We start from the raw sequence: 14,639 nt of genomic DNA, 5'->3' as shown, positions 1-14,639 counted from the left end.
CCATTACTCTAGGAGGTGGATGAAAAAAATCTTGATGTGATTTATGTCAAAGTGTTCTTTCTATGTTTTCCTCTAAGAGTTTTAGAGTGTCTGGTCTTACATTTAGGTCTCTAATCCATTTTGAGTTTATTTTTGTGTATGGTATTAGGGAGTGTTCTAATGTCATTTTTTACATGTAGCTGTCCAGTTTTCCCAGCATCACTTATTGAAAAGACTGTTTTTTCTCTTTGTATATCCTTGCCTCCTTTGTCATAGATTAGTTGACCATAGGTGCGTGGGTTTACCTCTGGGCTTTCTATCTTGTTCCAGTACCATATTGTCTTGATTACTGTAGCTTTGTAGTATAGTCTGAAGTCAGGGAGTCTGATTCCTCCAGCTCCTTTTTTTTCTCTCAAGACTGCTTTGGCTATTCGGGGTCTTTTTTGTCTCCATACAAATTTTAAGATTTTTTGTTCTAGTTCCATAAAATATGCCATTGGGAATTTGATAAGGATTGCATTGAATCTGTAGATTGCTTTGGGTAGTATAGTCATTTTCATAATATTGATCCTTCCAATCCAAGAACATGGTATATCTCTCTATCTGTTCGTATCATCTTTAATTTCTGTCATCAGTGTATTATAGTTTTCTGCATACAGGTCTTTTGTCTCCCTAGGTAGGTTTATTCCTAGGTATTTTATTCTTTTTGTTGTAATGGTAAATGGGAGTGTTTCCTAAATTTCTCTTTCAGATTTTTCATCATTAGTGTATAGGAATGTAAGATTTCTGTGCATTAATTTTGTATCCTGCAACTTTACCAAATTCATTGATTAGCTCTAGTTGTTTTCTGGTGGCATCTTTAGGATTCTCTATGTATAGTATCATGTCATCTGCAAACAGTGACAGTTTTACTTCTTCTTTTCCAATTTGTATTCCTTTTACTCCTTTTTCTTCTGATTGCCGTGCCTAGGATTTCCATACTATGTTGAATAATAGTGGTGAGAGTGAACATCCTTGTCTTTTTCCTGATCTTAGAGGAAATGCTTTCAGTTTCTCACCACTGAGAATGATGTTTGCTGTGGGATTGTCATATATGACCTTTACTATGTTGAGGTAGATTCCATCTATGCCCACTTTCTGGAGAGTTTTTTATCATAAATGGGTGTTGAATTTTGTCAAAAGCTTTTTCTGCATCTATTGAGATGAGCATATGGTTTTTATTCTTCAGTTTGTTAATACGGTGTATCATATTGATTGATTTGTGTATATTGAAGAATCCTTGCATCCCTGGGATAACTCCCACTTGATCATGGTGTGTGATCCTTTTCATGTGTTGTTGGATTCTGTTTGCTAGTATTTTGTTGAGGATTTTTGCATCTATATTCATCAGTGATATTGGTCTGTAATTTTCTTTTTTTGTAGTATCTTTCTCTGGTGTTGGTATCAGGGTGATAGTGGCCTCATAGAATGAGTTTGGGAGTGTTCCTTCCTCTGCAATTGTTTGGAAGAGTTTGAGAAGGATGGGTGTTAGCTCTTCTCTAAATGGTTGATAGAATTCACCTGTGAAGCCATCTGGTCCTGGACTTTTGTTTGTTGGAAGATTTTTAATCACAGTTTCAATCTGATTACTTGTGATAGGTCTGTTCATATTTTCTATTTCTTCCTGGTTCAGTTTTGGAAGGTTATACCTTTCTAAGAATTTGTCCATTTCTTCCAGGTTGTCCATTTTATTGGCATAGAGTTGCTTGTACTGGTCTCTTAGGATGCTTTGTATTTCTGCGGTGTCTGTTGTAACTTCTCCTTTTTCATTTCTAATTTTATTGATTTGAGTCCTCTCCATCTTTTTCTTGATGAATCTGGCTAATGGCTTATCAATTTTGTTTACCTTCACAAAGAACCAGATTTTAGTTTTATTGATCTTTGCTATTATTTTCTTTGTTTCTATTTCAGTTATTTCTGCTCTGATCTTTATGATTTCTTTCCTTCTGCTAACTTTGGGTTTTGTTTGTTCTTCTTTCTCTAGTTCCTTTAGGTGTAAGGTTAGATTGTTTATTTGAGATTTTTCTTGTTTCTTGAGGTAGGCTTGTGTAGCTATAAACTTCCCTCTTAGAACTTCTTTTGCTGCATCCCATAGGTTTAGGATCGTCGTGTTTTTATTGTCATTTGTCTCTAGGTATTTTTTGATTTCCTCTTTGATTTCTTCAGTGATCTCTTTGTTATTTAGTAACGTATTGTTTAGCCTCCATGTGTTTGTGTTTTTTACATTTTTTCCCTGTAACTCATTTCTAATCTCATAGCATTGTGGTCAGAAAAGATGCTTGATATGATTTCAATTTTCTTAAAAATACTGTGGCTTCTCGCGGTTGCCCGGGCAGTGCACGGCTGGAACCACCAGCTGCTTCATCCCATGGCCAGGGGTGGCGTCCAGGTGGCAGAGCACCTAGGAACTCAAGGCCTGAACCCGGGGCCAGACCCCCTGCACTCCCCATCATGGTCAATGGCCCACCAGTACCTGCCTTACTGTGGGCCCAGGAGATGGGCCACGTCCTGGCAGGCCGTGCCCGCAAGCTGCTACTGCAGTTTGGGGTGCTCTTCTGTACCATCCTACTCCTGCTCTGGGTGTCTGTCTTCCTCTATGGCTCCTTCTACTATTCCTACATGCCGACAGTCAGCCACCTCAGCCCCGTGCATTTCTACTACAGGACCGACTGTGATTCCTCCGCCTCCTTACTCTGCTCCTTCCCTGTTGCCAATGTCTCACTGGCTAAGGGTGGACGTGATCGGGTGCTGATGTATGGACAGCCGTACCGCGTTACCTTAGAGCTTGAGCTGCCAGAGTCTCCTGTGAATCAAGATTTGGGCATGTTCTTGGTCACCATTTCATGCTACACCAGAGGCGGCCGAATCATCTCCACCTCTTCACGCTCCGTGATGCTGCATTACCGTTCAAACCTGCTCCAGATGCTTGACACACTGGTCTTCTCTAGCCTCCTGCTGTTTGGCTTTGCAGAGCAGAAGCAGGTCCTGGAGGTGGAGCTGTACCCAGAATACAGGGAGAACTCGTATGTGCCGACCATCGGAGCCGTTATCGAGATCCACAGCAAGTGCGTCCAGCTGTACGGAGCCCACCTCCGCATCCACGCCCACTTCACTGGGCTCAGGTACCTGCTGTACAACTTCCCGATGACCTGCGCTTTCGTTGGTGTCGCCAGCAACTTCACCTTCCTCAGCGTCATCGTGCTCTTCAGCTATGTGCAGTGGGTGTGGCGGGGCATCTGGCCCCGACACCGCCTCTCTCTGCAGGTAAACATCCGAAACAGAGACAGGTACCACAAGGAAGTCCAGCGGAGGATCTCTGCCCATCAGCCAGGCACAGGGCCCCAAGGCCAGGAGGAGTCCACTCAGCTGTCACCCATTACAGAGGATAGTGAGAGCCGTGCAGATCCCTCGGAGCCAGAAGGCCAGCTGTCTGAGGAGGAGAAACCAGATCAACAGCCCCTGAGTGGCGAGGAGGAGCTAGAGCCCGAGGCCAGTGACGGTTCAGGCTCCTGGGAAGATGCAGCTCTGCTGACGGAGGCCAACCTGCCTGTTTCTGCCCCTGCCCTTGCCCCGGAGACCGTGGGCAGCTCTGAACCCTCCACAGGCACTGTCCGACAGCGCCCCATTTGCTCTAGTTCCTGAAGAGAATAGGGCAGAGTCCCCACACTCCAGCCCTCTCCCCCCCGATCCCTTTCCCTTTCCGGGGCTCCCCCAATAAACTCTTTTCATGCCAGCTGCCTCCCTGACTCTGAACTGGATTCAGGGCCATTTGAAAACGTGATGTTCCCCAGGCATCCCCCACCTCGATTGGAGGAGGTTGTCTTGTCAGGGGCTACCGATGGGGAAGACCTCCAGACCCTGGACTATTTCAGGCACAGCTGTTTCCATTCATCAGCCTAGGACGTCCAAGGAGCGAAAACCTGCCCACTCCATCCATGTGACTCTCATCTCCCTCTGGGGAGGGGGATAGCATAGGGCGGGTCTGGAAAGCTGGGATACATCATTCTGGCCTCCGTACCCCTCCCTTTCTCAGTCCATTGGGAGGCAGAAGACAGGAAATGACTGCCATGGATGTGGTATGATTTTTTACTGAAACAGCATTTTGTAGCCCAGGCCCCATGCTGTCCACAGCTGTTTTTCTCTCTGATACCAGCCAGGTGGCCCCGTCCTTTGTGTTCCCCTCCTCACCCCCTCACATGACTTCAGCCTTTGGATTCTCAGCTCCTGGCTGCTTTCCACATTCCACTGCTCTTTCAGAACCCAGGCATCCTGGCCTCCAGCTGAAACCGCTGCATGTGGCTTCCCCCACCCCTGGCCCCGTGACTCAGGCCCTCTGAAGGGACCAGCCCTCTTCTTGGCACTCACTGGGGAGGGGGGCAGGGGAAGGGGGGCCAGGTGGTGACATCACAGTTGAGGGGTATAAAAGCTTTGAGCCAAAACAGAATTGAAATTGAAGACACTGAGAAAACCTGACTGCGCAGCCTGTGCTCCTGGGGACCTCTTAGGACCCCCGGCCTGCTACTCACTGCATCAAGGCCTACCCACCGACCCCATGCCGGGAAATCCCCGCCTTCTGTGGCTCCTGGCTGTCACCTTCTCCTCGGTTCCCAGAGCATAGCCCTTGGCGGGAGACGCGGAAGAAGAGGAGCAAGATGAGACACCTCTGCCGGCTGTCCCCTGCGACTACGACCGCTGCCGCCACCTGCAGGTGCCCTGCCAGGAGCTGCAGAGGGCCGGCCCGACGACGTGCCTGTGCCCTGGCCTCTCCAGCGCCACGCAGCCGCCCGAGCCGCCACGCCTGGGGGAAGTGCGCATGGAGGCCGAGGCGGGCCGCGCCGTGGTGCACTGGTGCGCCCCCTTCTCCCCGGTCCACCAGTACTGGCTGCTGCTTTGGGAAGGCGCCGGGGCTCCGCAGAAGGGCCCCCCCCCCTCAACTCGACGGTCCGCCGAGCGGAGCTGAAGGGCCTGAAGCCCGGGGGCGCATACGTCGTCTGCGTGGTGGCCTCCAACGCGGCCGGGGAGAGCAGCGTGCCCGGGGCCGAGGGCCTCGACGGCGCGGGCGGCCCCGCCTTCGGGCCCTGCGGCCGGCTGACTGTGCTGCCGAGGCCACTCACGCTGCTGCACGGGGCCGTGGGCGTGGGCTCGGCGCTGGCCCTGCTCAGCTGCTCCGCCCTGGTCTGGCACTTCTGCCTGCGCGAGCGCTGGGGCTGCCCCCCGAGGCCGCCCGAGCGGCGCGGGACTCTGAGGCCGCCCGGGGGCCTCTCCGGCCAAGCTAAGCCCGGCGCCACTCCGGGGGAGGTGGCGGCCCCCGACAGACGGCGGGATGGAAGGCCGGGCGCTGGGCCGCCACTGAGTCGGTTCAGGCCCCAGACTTTCCACTCTGCCCCGAGCTTAGGTTTAGGAGTAGAGAAGGTCAGCAAATTTTTTCTTAAGGGACCAGAATAGTTTAGGCTTTGTGGTTCCAGGGGATAAAATCGAAGATATCCTGTAGTTCTTACACAACCATGTAACCATTTAAAAATGTAAACATCATTCTTAGCTCTTGGGCCTTACAAGTCAGGCCCTGGCCAGATTCGGCCCGTTGGCTACGGTTAGTCTACTTCTGTCGTACAGCCTCAAAAGGGCCCTGCCACTATGGGTGGCTTCCGTGGGGTTTTGAGAATAAGCTGCTGCGGTATGGGAGTTTGGGGCTAGAGACCACTCCTTCTCCTTCTGCCTTTTTGTTTAGATAGTGAGGATGCGCACTGAGTTAGAATCTACCTGTGTCTGAGGCGGGTGGAAATAAATGACTGACATGGGGTGGAGAAGAGAAGGACTGCCCAAGCTGCTGTCTGGGACAAGCTTGCGGTTTTGCTAGTAAAATTATAATAATAATAATACAATAATAGCAAAGGAGTCCCCCTCCCGCATTTGTGTTTATTGTATATTCACTGTAACAACATTAAAGGAGATGTAAAAGGAAAAAATAAAAAATACTGTGGCTTGATTTATGACCCAAGATGTGATCTATCCTGGAGAATGTTCCGTGTGCACTTGAGAAGAAAGTGTAATCTGCTGTTTTTGGATGGAATGTCCTATAAATATCAATTAAATCTATCTGGTCTATTCTGTCATTTAAAGCTTCTGTTTCCTTATTTATTTTCATTTTGGATGATCTGTCCATTGGTGTAAGTGAGGTGTTAAAGTCCCCCACTATTATTGTATTTCTGTCGATTTCCTCTTTCATAGCTGTTAGCAGTTGCCTATGTATTGAGGTGCTCCTATGTTGGGTGCATATATATTTATAATCGCTATATATTCTTCTTGGATCGATCACTTGATCATTATGTAGTGTCCTTCCTTGTCTCTTGTAACATTCTTTATTTTAAAGTCTATTTTATCTGATATGAGTATTGCTACTCCAGCTTTCTTTTGATTTCCATTTGCATGGAATATCTTTTTCCATCCTCTCACTTTCAGTCTGTATGTGTCCCTAGGTCTGAAGTGGGTCTCTTGTAGACAGCATATAGATGGGTCTTGTTTTTATATCCATTCAGCAAGCCTATGTCTTTTGGTTGGAGCATTTAATCCATTCACGTTTAACGTAATTATTGATATGTATGTTCCTATGACCATTTTCTTAATTGTTTTGGTTTGTTTTTGTAGGTCCTTTTCTTCTCTTGTGTTTCCCACTTAGAGAAGTTCCTTTAGCATTTGTTGTAGAGGTGGTTGGTGGTGCTGAATTCTCTTAGCTTTTGCTTGTCTGTAAAGCTTTTGATTTTTCCATCAAATCTGAATGAGATCCTTGCCAGGGAGAGTAATCTTGGCTGTAGGTTTTCCCTTTCATCACTTTAAGTATATCATGCCACTCCCTTCTGGCTTGTAGAGTTTCTGCTGGGAAATCAGCTGTTAACCCTCTGGGAGTTCCCTTGTATGTTATTTTGTCGTTTTTCCTTTGCTGCTTTCAATAATTTTTCTTTGTCTTTAATTTTTGCCAGTTTGATTACTATGTGTGTTGGCGTGTTTCTCTTTGGGTGTATCCTGTATGGGACTCTCTGCGCTTCCTGGACTTGAGTGGCTATTTCCTTTCCTATGTTAGGGAAGTTTTTGACCATAATCTCTTCAAATATTTTCTCGGGTCCTTTCTCTCTCTCTTCTCCTTCTGGGACCCATATAATGTGAACGTTGTTGCATTTAATGTTGTCCCAGAGGTCTCTTAGGCTGTCTTCATTTCTTTTCATTCTTTTTTCTTTATTCTGTTCCACAGCAGTGAGTTCCACCATTCTGTCTTCCAGGTCACTTATCTGTTCTCCTCCATCAGATATTCTGCTATGGATTCTTTCTAGTGTATGTTTCATTTCAGTTATTGTATTGTTCATCTCTGTTTGTTTGTTCTTTAATTCTTCTAGGTCTTTGTTAAACATGTTTTGCATCTTCTTGATCTTTGCCTCCATTTTTTTTCTGAGGTCCTGGATCATCTTCACTATAATTATTCTGAATTCTTTTTCTGGAAGGTTGCTTATCTCCACTTCATTTAGTTGTTTTTCTGGGGTTTTATCTTGTTCCTTCATCTGGTACATAGCGCTCTGCCTTTTCATCTTGTTTATCTTTCTGTGAATGTGATTTTTGTTCCACAGGCTGCAGGATTGTAGTTCTTCTTTCTTCTGCTCTGGACTCTGGTGGATGAGGCTATCTAAGCAGCTTGTGCAGGTTTCCTAATGGGAGGGACTGGTGGTGGGTAGAGTTGGGTGTTGCTTGGTGGGCAGAGCTCAGTAAAACTTTAATCCACTTGACTGCTGGTAGGTGGGGCTGTGTTCCTTCCCTGTTGGTTGTTTGGCCTGAGCCACCCAACACTGGAGCCTACCTGGCCTCTTTGGTGGGGCTAATGGCAGACTCTGGGAGGGCTCACGCCAAGGAGTGCTTCCCAGAACTTCTGCTGCCAGTGTCCTTGTCCCTACAGTGAGCCACAGCCACTGCCTGCCTCTGCAGGAGACCCTCCAACACTAGCAGGTAGGTCTGGTTCAGTCTACACTGGGTTCACTGCTCCTTCCCCTGGGTCCCAATGCGCACACTACTTTGTGTGTGCCCTCCAAGTGTGGAGTCTCTGTTTCTCCCAGTCCTGTTGAAGTTCTGCAATCAAATCCCACTGGCCTTCAAAGTCTGATTCTCTAGGAATTCCTCCTCCAGTTGCTGGACCCCCAGGTTGGGAACCTGACGTGGGGCTCAGAGCCTTCACTCCAGTGGGTGGACTTCTGTGATATAAGTGTTCTCCAATCTGTGAGTCACCTACCCAGCAGTTATGGGATTTGTTTTTACTGTGATTGAGCTCCTCCTACCATCTCATTGTGGCTTCTCCTTTGTCTTTGGATGTGGGGTGTCTTTTTTGGTGAGTTCCAGTGTCTTCCTTTTGATGATTGTCCAGCAGCTAGTTGTTATTCTGCTGTTCTCTCAAGAGGGAGTGACAGCACATCCTTCTACTCCGCCATCTTGGTTCCAAATCCTAGCTCTGTTTTTAGAAAAGAACAAACTTCAGAAAGACCTGGGTTTGAATCCGACGCCATCACTTACTAGGAATGTCTTTCCTCTCTCTGACATCAGTTTCCTCATTTGTAGAACGAAGTACTAGACGTGATGATCTTTTGGGTTCCTTCCAAACATGACTCTCCAAGAGCCTACTGTGTGCATGATGATGATACAGAGTGCAAGTGACGATCTAAAATCGTTTCACGTGCTTAGAGAGCAGACCACTTCCTGAACACCTTCTCTTGCCTCGTCCTGTGCACCTTCTTGGTTGGTAGGCTCCTGCAGAAATCCAGATCAAAGACACCCTTTGACAGCCTGCCTAGAAGACAGGAGCTTCCCAAAGCCATAGTCAGTCACCCTACCCATGAGCCCAACACTTCATATGCTCTTAATGAGCCTGTGTTAGGAGAATGGTCCAGAGAGATGACTGAAGGCTGTGAGAAAGAGAGCTGCAAAGGTACAGGTGAGCTGAGGACATGGGTGGTCAGACTCTTCTGTGTGGCAAAGGCCCCTGACATCTGTTGACAAAAGGGGAGGGAGGCAGGTCCTCAATGGGACCTGATGGGAAGACAACAGCCATGCAGGTCCACATATTCATTTCCTGTCATCAGCAGGTGCTTGGTAAAACAGCATCACTGTCCTACAAAGAGCTGGTCTGGGAGAAGGAGTTGGGATTCTAGACCTGGCTCTGAGGCACTGATTGACTCCCAGCAAGTCATTCATCTCTCTGAGCCTCAATGACCCTGTCTTTATGCAACCAGGTTCTTTCAGGCCTCACCGCTCTGGAGATATAACCAGAATGTGAATCACAGTAATGGTTGCAGACACTAAGGCTCTAGGGTTCCCCGGGGAAAGTACTGGAATCTTAGTCTCCAAATACTCCTAGTTCAAAGGCTTCTTGGTCCAAGAAAAAAGCGGCCTCCTCTTCTTCTATACCTGTGGCATCCACCCTCTGTCCTCTATCATTCTCCACTCTCTCGCCCACTATATCTCTTGTGAACCTCCTGTACCCAGAAGCTCTGGTCCCAGCAGTGTGCAGGTAAGTGTTTAAGCCCAGCTTTGTGGTGAGGGGAATGCCTAATTTATAGGGTTTGCCATGTGTCAAGTTGTAAACACTCTCACCGAAACTAATTTCAAGATACCAAATGTGACATCATTGAATGCAAAGGCAGGAAGAGCTGTGCAGAAGCACACCATTCTACAGTATTTTCACCATGCAGATACAAAAGACATAAATAACTTCAAAAGCAGAGATAGTAATAAAATGTTGTAAAATAATCAGGAAGTGATGAATTTTGAGTATTTATTACCTTTTCTTTTATAATTTATTTGATTGTAACTTTATGTAATTTGCTTTTTAGTAATGGGTGTGTTTTAACAACTGTCTCATAAAATTTCTGAAAAATGCATGGTCCTCCCCATTCTGTTCTTCTCAGAGGTATGTTGAGATTTGCAGAGGTACATAGTTGAGGCCCTGGCTGCGGAAGCCTTGTGGGTGAAATAGGGGCATTTATTTCTGCATGACTGTTTTGTCTCCCTTCTTCAACTTCAGTTTCCCCATCTGTCGTATAAAATATTCCTTCCAGATTCTCCTCCCTTTGTTAAGATGGTATTGAGAGAAATGAGGTCCAGTAGTAGTAACACCCTGCGTCTCATGGAACCTTACAGTTTACTAAGCCCAAAGCGCGTGTTAATTCTCACAGCAATTCTGTGAAATGAGGTAGATGGAGAAGTGAAGTTAGTGGATGGACCATTTCACACCGGATCAGCAAACTTCTTCTGCAGAGGGTTAGAAAGTAAATATTTTAGGCTGCGTAGGCCATATGGTGTCTACCGCAACTGATTCTGCTCTTGTAGTTGAAAGCAGCCATAGACAATGTGTAAAAAAAAACAAGAGCAGCTCTGTTCCAGTAAACTTTACTTATGGACAATGAAATTTGAATTTCATATAATTTTCACATGTCAAATTATTCTTCTTTTGATTTTTTCTAACCATTTAAAGATATAAAGATAATTCTTAACTCTCAGGCCATATAAAAACAAGTCATAGGCAAAATTTGAACTGCAGGCAATAGTTTATCATCCTTAACAGAGGAGGAAATTAAGCTTTGAAGAGAACGTGACTAGTTCAAGTTGATATAAATGGGAAGAGCTGGGACTGGCTGGGATCCAACTCCGCTGAGCTTTCCACTAAACCAATCGGCCATCCAAAGGAGCCGCTCTTGTTCTTTAATACATTCACCTGTGCGTGAATTTTCCACTGTGGGAGTCTCTGTAATCCCCGGGGGATTGTGAGTCATCTTCCCTTACTGTCCATTTCTGACTCTTTAACTGTAGTGGGCTGTCCTACGCATCAAAGTCAATCAGAAGAGGTTTTTGGACAATGTATACTTACAAGCAATTTGTAACCTGCTCCCCTTCTGTTAAGGCAGAAAATAAAGAACCACTGTTACAAATGTTGATTTTATGACTCTGTCCTATTTTCTCCCAGGTATACTAAATTTTCACAAAGCAGGGACTACCTATCCCTTCATTATTCTGTATTCTCAAGTGTGTAGTCCAGGACTCTTCCTGTAGGAAAAACTTGGTGACTAATGACAACGCTCCCTCGAGCCACAGTGATGTGTGACAAGAGGTGGTGTGACTTACCTGTGTGATTTCTTCTCCCACCAATATATTATAGCAAAAATTTTAAACATTCAGAAGGTTTTTTTTTTTTTTTTTTTTTGGCCACGTTGGGTCTTCGTTGCTGTGCGCAGGCTTTCTCTAGCTGGGCAAGCAGGGGCTACTCTTCGGTGAGGTGCACGGGCTTCTCATTACGGTGGCTTCTCTTGTTGCTGAGCACGGGCTCTAGGCGCGCGGGCTTCAGTAGTTGTGGCTCACGGGCTTAGTTGCTACGCGGCATGTGGGATCTTCGCGGACCAGGGATTGAACCCATATCCCCTGCATTGGCAGGCAGATTCTTAACCACTGTGCCACCAGAGAAGTCCCTAGAAGAATTTAAAGAACTGCGTAGTGAACACCCACCGCCTAGATTCTATAACTAGCATTTTACTATATTTGTTTTATTACACATCTGTCCATCCATCAGTCCATTCTTTATGCTTTTAACACATTTCAGTGTAAGTGGCATACATCAGTACACTTAACTTTTAAACATTTTAGCATCTTATTAACTAGAGTTCAGTATTTGTTTACGCTTATAAATTTATCTATCTATTTATTTATTCTTGGTCTGGTATACATTCGAGAGGCTCTAGAAGCTGCCTGCAGAAAATAGCTCCCCACTACACTGACCCCTGAAGACTTTACTTGGGCATTTCTTTCTTTGACTTTTCCAGGGCTTTGCTAATGCAAATGCCTTTGGTGAAGAGAACTCATCTCTACCCAGCAGCAGCTGGAGTAGTAGAAATAGAATTTGGCCAGGCCAGGGTTTGAATCCCTACTCCATCACTTAATAGTTGCGTGTCCTTGGACAAAAAGCACTTTTTTAATCTCTTTGAGCCTCTTCATATGTAAAATGTGGTTAATAATAACTACCCTGAGATAATAATAGTGAGGATCAAAAACTGTGTTTGTGAAATACCTGACAAATGATAGTGTGGTAGGACAACCAGATCGAGAAACGAATTGTGCCTCTATTTTCCTGTCTATAGGCATGTCACAAAAGAGTGAGAACTGTTTCCAGCTTCACCCCAGTTCCACTCCAGGGAGATCATCCACGCTTTGAGTACTAAGGTTTAGGTTCTTCTTAACCCCTTGGGTGGACAGGACTGCTTCCTTGTGTCTCCACTCTAAAATATGAAGCGAAAGAAATTCTAACTTACCAAAGCTGTGGCTGGAAAGAGTTGGCTCCACAGGAGGCTGCTGCTTGGACTGGAGCTGGTGGGAGTGGTTTGAACCCCAAGGGAGAGTGAGGAGGAGTGAGGGAGTGGCAGGCTCTGTGCGTGGGGGAGACCTGCCCTCCACACCCACACAGCGACCCAGGACACAGCTGAACCTCTTATAGGGTCTGGAGGACTATGGCCAAGTTGGCACGGAGAGACTAGCCCCTAGGGGCAGCCCTCACTCCCTTGAAGGGACCCTACAGGTTTGGACTATGGGCAGAAGACTTTCCCCAAGCTTTCCAAATTGAGTAAGGATCCTGAACACTCAGACCACCTTACAGAGGGGAAGCATAGTGGAATGTCCCTCCAGCTAGCTAGGCAGAATCTCACAGTCATATTTCATTCAGAAAATTAACAATCCATCCTTGCAGTTTCTTTCCTTCTTTTTCCTTCCAAAAGTCTGTGTCTTGAGAGACGTGCCAATGGCAAGTTGTTACATGGCAGAAACGGAGTTAGGGACTCTGGAGAGATTCTTTCCTTCTGGCAGAGACAGACCTGAGAGACACTGAGAAGAGCGATCTGGCTCAGGAGTACTCAGCCCCCCATCTGTGGGGAGGAAGAGAGACTGAGGAAAGGGCAGAGGGAGCCGAGGGGAGCAAGACAGAAGGCTGGCATCTGGACTCCCCTAACCTTCTATCCCAGAGCCAGACAGGCTCTTCTGCTCCCACTTATGTCCCAAGCTGCTTCTTCCTGTAGCTTGTCTGCTGGAGAGTAAAAAACAAATGGAACATGCAAAAAAATTCAGCAGAAATAATTACAGGTTACTACAAATCAATTGGTGAATAGGGAATAGCTGCAGGCAGGTAGCCCAGTCAGGGTTCTTCAGCTTAACACCCGGCCCTCCCATGGCACCTCCAGCGTTAGTCTCCGGGGCGTGAGACCAGAGAGTCCTGGATGTGATGCCCGAGGATCTGGGTGTGGGTCCCAGGCCCCCCCTGACCAGCTGTGTGAAGCCAGGCAATCCACTCCATCCCTCCTCGTCTTGGTTTCGTCACCTAGACTGAGATCCAAATTACATGTACTACTATTATCTGTCACGGCTTGTTGAGGGAGATGAATCTCAAGGGATGTAGTAGATGCAAAAGTGCTTCAGATGATCTCCTGAATCCATCCACTCGTCTCCATCTCTATCAGTGGCTCCTTGAACTTACTCCCACGGTCTCTCATCCAGCCTGCTGCAATGGCCCTACTGACTGGCCTGTATCCACTCTAGCCCCATTTCTAATCTCTTCAGTAGGCTTGCAGCCAGCTTGATTCTCTACGATCCAAAGTCTGACCATGTACCCAGGGTTGTCTAGTCCCTGAGGACTGAAGGGAACGTGGGACCGAGGGTTGCGGTGCTAAAGGTAGTTTGGATTAAGAGGGAGAGAGAGTGCTGGCGAGGAGGGTAGAAACGAGGTGGTACAGCTCAACAGCATTCATGGTGTGTTCTGTGGCGTGGTGAGGGGATGTGAGGGGTCTGTTACAGTGTCCCGTCCTCGTGTTGCTTAACAACTATGGGTTTGCAAATGTGAAACAAATGGAGTGCAAAGTTGTGTACTCCTAATTATAAAATATTTCCATCTGCTGCAGAAGCCCCAGGAAGCTCATGGTAAGGGCTGGAATTAAGACGAGACCTTGAAGAGCTGGATTACGGCAAAGAGGGAAAGATGGGCTTCTGGAGAGGGGATCAGATTGGGCTATTCTTGGTCGGCTGGGGATAGCGGTGTGGGGACCGAGTAGTGGGGAGAAGGGTCCCAGCACTAGGAAGCTGACTGGACTCCGTGGGGCGGCTGGCTGGGTAGTAGAGTCAGGTGAAGCAGGACTTCAAAGTCTAGCCTGAGGCGATGAGATCTAATTTAGACTAAATGTGGATAACCTGATGAATTATAGATTTGCTTAATGGATAATTTCATAGCCCAGAAGTGGAGGAAGCAAGGGAGAAATTCACTGCTCTGGACTTAACTCTAACCAGCCTCAGGGAACACTTGTTGGCCATCAAGTGACCGAGCCTAGGGAAAGTGACTGTCAGCCTGGAGTGGTCACAGTAGGGAGGGCACCGTGGCCCAGCAGGCATCCGTGCTAAGCTTGAGGGAAGGGAATCTGAAAATCCCTGCTTGGGAAAACAGAGGGGTCAGTCCCTTGGCCAGAGACTCAGGAACAGTGGCAACAGTGGTGGTGTGGGGAGGGGTGGCTGAGTTCACAGAAGATCCGGGCTCTGAAGATGGAAATCTGCAATTGGCCACAAATAAT

General features: G+C 46.9%; 2 pseudogenes; both read left to right on the top strand.

The window, feature by feature from the left end:
- The first annotated feature begins 2,358 nt into the window (after positions 1 to 2,358).
- Positions 2,359 to 3,871, top strand: LOC132424548 (seipin pseudogene; annotated as a pseudogene).
- A 699-nt stretch (positions 3,872 to 4,570) lies between these two features.
- LOC132424541 (LRRN4 C-terminal-like protein) lies at positions 4,571 to 5,986 on the top strand (annotated as a pseudogene).
- Positions 5,987 to 14,639: the final 8,653 nt, after the last annotated feature.

The sequence above is a fragment of the Delphinus delphis genome, chromosome 1, assembly GCF_949987515.2.
Source record: "Delphinus delphis chromosome 1, mDelDel1.2, whole genome shotgun sequence".
Lineage (NCBI taxonomy): Eukaryota > Metazoa > Chordata > Mammalia > Artiodactyla > Delphinidae > Delphinus > Delphinus delphis.
The sequence above is the reverse complement of the archived record's forward strand: the minus strand, read 5'-3'. Positions and strand labels throughout refer to the sequence as shown.